General features: G+C 34.9%; 2 pseudogenes; one reads left to right on the top strand and one right to left on the bottom strand.

Moving 5' to 3' along the window:
- Positions 1-1,027: 1,027 nt before the first annotated feature.
- LOC112475111 lies at positions 1,028-1,146 on the bottom strand (annotated as a pseudogene).
- Positions 1,147-3,104: 1,958 nt separating this feature from the next.
- On the top strand, positions 3,105-3,222 carry LOC112475102 (annotated as a pseudogene).
- Positions 3,223-5,254: the final 2,032 nt, after the last annotated feature.

Genomic DNA, 5,254 nt, shown 5'->3' with positions numbered 1-5,254 from the left:
CACCGTTAGGGCATGCCATGTTCCTTATAATTTCTGTGAGGCGATATTGTACAATCGAGTGCAATTCATGTCTCTGTACCTCAGCTTCAAAGAATAAAGAAATCTGTGGCACCACATTGTCATCGTTGATATCTATCAACAACTTAAATTCATGGCATATACATGATACCTGTACATTCATTTTTACTCCCTCCTCATCTACTAAATATATTGGCAAATAAACATTGCTTTGGAGTAGGATCACAAGACAATTTCAGAAAATATCTACAAATATTCTAAAGAAAACAAAGGGAACTTTAAATCAAGTCCAATAAGCAATGTCAATATCCGTCAGCAAACAATGTGCTAGCTCCCAATTGCTGGTTAGTCAGGGGTGAAAAGGATTCTCCCATCAAGTATTCAAAGAAATTCTCATCTGACCTCTTCCTAGTATGCCACCCTTCAATAAAGAGATAAACATGTGTCTCCAAAAGACTTCCCAGGACTCCATGCAGTGTGGGTAAGAGAATGCTGAAAAAAGTATAGCCTCTTTTGAAAGAAAACAAGTCATACTGAGCATGATTGTAAGTATAAGAGTGCTAATTGCTATGCTGGTTGGTGAATGTGATTAATCTGAAAGTTTTGGGCAGCCATTAAATACATTAATTTCCTTGCTGGTATGCCACAAAGTGAATATTACCAATAACAGAAGCCAATATCTCAAAATATTTTTTTTCATTTTCTTCATTTCACGTGAGGGGGCTAAGGCTATTGGAAGGCTGACTAGCCAAATGCCTACTTCAGTTGTCATCCTCGATGTTCTCCGACTAATGCAATGTGGTCATAAAGGTTATTATTCCATTGAATCAGCATAATAATGCCTACAACATGAACAAGGCATAAAATTTAGCTTTATTGCTACTATCTGAATATTCTCTTCCAAACATAGATATGCTTTTTTTTTTTTTTTAGGCAAGGCAACCCTTGGTTGACCTCACAAATTGCAAGGACCTTGTCAGCTTACAATCCCTTATTTTTTTATTTTTTACACCTACAGCACCTGGTCTTCCTCGGTGGTCCCCCATACAAGTACTAACCAGGCCAGACCCTGCTTAGCTTCTGAGATCAGATGGGGTCAGGCTTGTTCAGGGTGGCATGGATGTAGACTAGATATGCATTCTATACGTAGTTTGGAATGAAAAATATCTATAGATTTCAAATGTTCACAGTAGCCATTTGTTGAAGTATAAATGTAAATGTTATTGCAAGAGTAAAATACAGCAATAATTACTGATGATTGTGAAAATTGCTAATTTTACATATAAAAATGATCAGAACATTTCAAATAATATATGTATAAGAAAATATTTAAAGATTAGTATTGAGAGAATACGTTAGCTTGATAACTTTAGAAAGAATATTATATCCTCTTAGTGTCAGTATTTATAAAATTTAAATAACACAAGAAAATAATATAAATCATGTTATAAAGATTAGAAATAATCTTTGAAATTGTATTAGTATTCAAATATTAAAATAATCTTTAAAATTATGTTTATTTTATAGTATTTTTTAGTTATTTAATTTCATTTAGGCCACAGGTCTTTCAAGAAAAAATTCTCTTTGACAATTTCTCACATCTTAAAGGATGGATAGGAAGCAAAATGTTAAGAAAGCCTTGTTAAAATTTCACAAGGCAGGAAAACAACTCAAATCACGTACAACATCTGTGACAAATCATCTTTGATCTGGACATAACAAATTTTTTATAGATTCTATTTCTCTGCTGAGATTCGCATGTGTTTACTTACTTTGGACATCTTTTCCTTTAAGCCCATGAACAAATTTATAATATCTGCTTTAAAGTTCTTGTCTGCTAATTCTGGATCATCTCAGGTCTGTGTCTAGCGCCTGCTGTTTTTCTTGGTTATAAGTCATAATTTCCTAATTTTTCATATGTTTAATAACTTACTATTGGATGTTAGACATTGTTGTGATACATTTTTGGGAGACTGATTTTTTTTCTTTTGCACAATAAATTACTGGCAGATCCTTTTGGTTCTCACAAATATGCTGTGATTTTTTTCCCCCCATATTGCACTTATTTGTAAAAATTACAAATATTTCTCACTTATATATTTTCATGAAGTCTAAACATCTTGTACTACTTGAAGATATTTTACCAAGCATGACATTATTACCTTTTTATTATTATTAATTTCTTTGTAAGTATATTCTATTTCCTTAATTACATTGTGAGCCTCAGGGGTGGATCTTTATTTTATATCTATTTTAAGTCATGGCATTTGACATGCAGCTGACACACAATAAAAGTTATTGTGTTAGTGACTATGAAGAATGTCTTAAAGTGGTCTTTTGGGCTTTGCTTTCTTTCATAGCTAATCTTACTCCCCTTTTATGGGTATCAAACATTGAGTTTATTCATCTGTTCACTCTTATATCCATTTATCCATTTATTCAACAAATATTTATTGAGAACCTACTATATGTCAATTCCTATCCTGGTTCTGTGATTGCAACAGAGAATAAAGTGAACAATGTTTACATCCTCATAGAACTTCTGACTTAGTAGTAGGTATCCAGGATTTGGCTAAGCCATGCTACGGAATTACTGCCTTAAAATCCCTTTTGTTTGGCCAACCAGCCTGCAGGGACCTTAAACTGACACTAACTCCCTCATGGAAGCCTATGCCCTAGAAAACAGAGCCGCAAGTCATTGTAAGCTCCTGATATGATTTTCTCAATAGCCCTTGTGATAAGCAGTTCCCTCCCTCCACCCTGCCCATCCCCAAGGCCTTCCTCTTATCCTTTAGATAAGACCTCTGGGGAGCTTGCTGAAATCCTGTTCTTTTTGGTTTGAATCCAGCCTTAGCCAGGGAATCCCAAAGCATTCTACCTGCAGTCTCTAATCAAAGCATGTGCCCCAGGTCCTGTCTGTACCATGTCTTTGCCTACTCCTCCTTGTGTGGCCCCTCAAGGCATGCTGTGTACTTCCTCCAGGACCTGTGAGTAATAAACTTCTCTATTTCAGTTTCTCTTGTGGTCTCGTTGCTCACCATCAAGTACCTTGTGCTTTACTTAAAGTCATAACAATGGGGGAGATAGTCTAGGCCATGCTACCCTGAACAAACCCAATCCCATCTGATCTTGGAAGCTATGCAGGGTCGGGCCTGGTTAGTACTTGGGTGGGAGACCACCTAGGAAGACCAGGTGCTGTGGGCATAAAAAATATAAAATATAAAAAAAATAAAGGATTGTAAACTGACAAGTTCCTTGCAATCTGTGCGGTCAACCAAGGGTTGCCTCACCTAAAAAAAAATGGGGGAGATAAATAATAATGAAATAACGAGTAACCATATAATACAATTAGACAGTATTTTATGAAGAAAAAATAAAGCAGGAGAAAGCAATAAAGAATAAAGAAGGTAGTTATTGTGGTGATGATGATGCATGTGATTTTAAAAATAGCGTGGTGAGGAAAGGCCTGTCCAAGTAGGTAATATTTGAGCAAAGACCTCAAGCAGAGCAGCTAGGTGAATGTATAAACAGAATTAGAGGTCAATTATTAGATATGATTTTAGGGGCATTTGAAAAGCTGCATTCTCCACTAATCTTCTGAACTTTGTACCTTTATCTTGAGGCTCTATTGCCTTAAGACGCAAATCTTTTTTGGAAGAGTTATTATTTAAACTTTTACTTGTCAAATATTTCTGTGTGAATGAGTTTCAGAATTTTTATGAGGAGGTAAAAATAGGGCGAGAACATAAAGAATCAGCCTAGTATAGCTGTTAAGATCATGAATTGCCTGGGTTTCAAATCTTGGCTTTGTGTGATCTTCATCAAGTTACATAACCTCCTTGGTGCCTTGATTTCTTCAACTTTAAAATGGAGATAATAATAATATCTATCCTGATATAGTTAAAATGTTGATGGTAGATTGTATTTTCAGAATTTTCATGGCCCCTACCTATGGGAGAATTACCCATCCCTCCACCACTGTCAGGGTTGGCCAAGTCACATTTTTGGCCTTTGAAATGTGACTGTAAGTGACGTATATAACTTATGAGCAGAAACTTTAAAGCCATGCCAATCATTTTCTTTTTTCTGTCATAAGAATGGTGATGTCTCAGATAGGGGTTTCCTTAGCCTAGATCCTGGAGTGGAGGGGACATGAATCAGAGCCACAGCTAAAGTCAACATATAACAGAAGTGAGAAATCAACTTTGATGCTGTGAACCATTGAGATTTGGGGTCATTTCTTAGTGCTGCATAATTTTGCCTAATCTTATTGAAATAAATAAATGATTTCTAACATACTTATAACTGTATCTGGCATATAATGTACATTAAACAAACAAACAAACAAATAAACAGAAAGATCTTGAGGGAGTCTGGCTGTTGGAGAGAAACTAATAAAATTGCAAGACTGGAGCAGCAAAACCAAACTTCTTGACTACCTGATTCACCCATAAGTTTGTGCTATAAATATAAAATGTTATGTATTGTTGTACTTGAGATCTGAACTAGATATAAATAAGCTGTTGGATTTGACTGATTTGCTAATGTGTCACATTATGAGTGTTTCCAAACTATTTCTTATGGAGTCCTTGCTTTTTGGCTCCTGTGTCCACTTTTTAAGAGCAGAGGTTATACGGCCTATTAAAAAGTACGTACGCAATGCCTATTGCAGTGTTCTCTCCTTCATGCTTTCTGACTGACTGGATAACCATAAGAAAGAATTAAGTTGATAATCTGGATGGTTTGAAAAAAGGAGTGTTTCTGTTCATCCTGTGCGTGTGCTGAGAGTGACCATGATTTTCCTAATCACAGTCTGTTTGCTTTGTTAGCTGTGTTATTATACTAAATTCTGACGCTTATATAAATTACATAAATTGCTTATGGTATATAAATTAGGTAAAGGGAGAATGAAGACTATTCTTTTCTCTTGTTTATGTCTACCAAAAAATCACAGGTTTAAGAATATAGTAGAAGTTGAGCACAGCAATCCTACCTTTTTTAAAGTATAGATTAATCTAAATTAAGTAAAATGTGATTAAAGAAGAACGATGTTACAATTTGAATCATTTCCTCTTTGGATCATTTAATGACATTAAAAAGGTCTAAGCTGTTAAAAAAAATACTCTGCATGAAGTCTGGTAATGGAAGAATGACTGGAGTATTATGTCCATAATAAAAATTCAGGGTTTGGAAAGATCTATATTGCAAACTTGTATTTATTTTCTATATTATCATT

The sequence above is a fragment of the Pteropus alecto genome, unplaced genomic scaffold (genome assembly GCF_000325575.1).
Source record: "Pteropus alecto unplaced genomic scaffold, ASM32557v1 scaffold50, whole genome shotgun sequence".
Lineage (NCBI taxonomy): Eukaryota > Metazoa > Chordata > Mammalia > Chiroptera > Pteropodidae > Pteropus > Pteropus alecto.
This window is presented reverse-complemented; position numbering and strand designations above follow the sequence as displayed.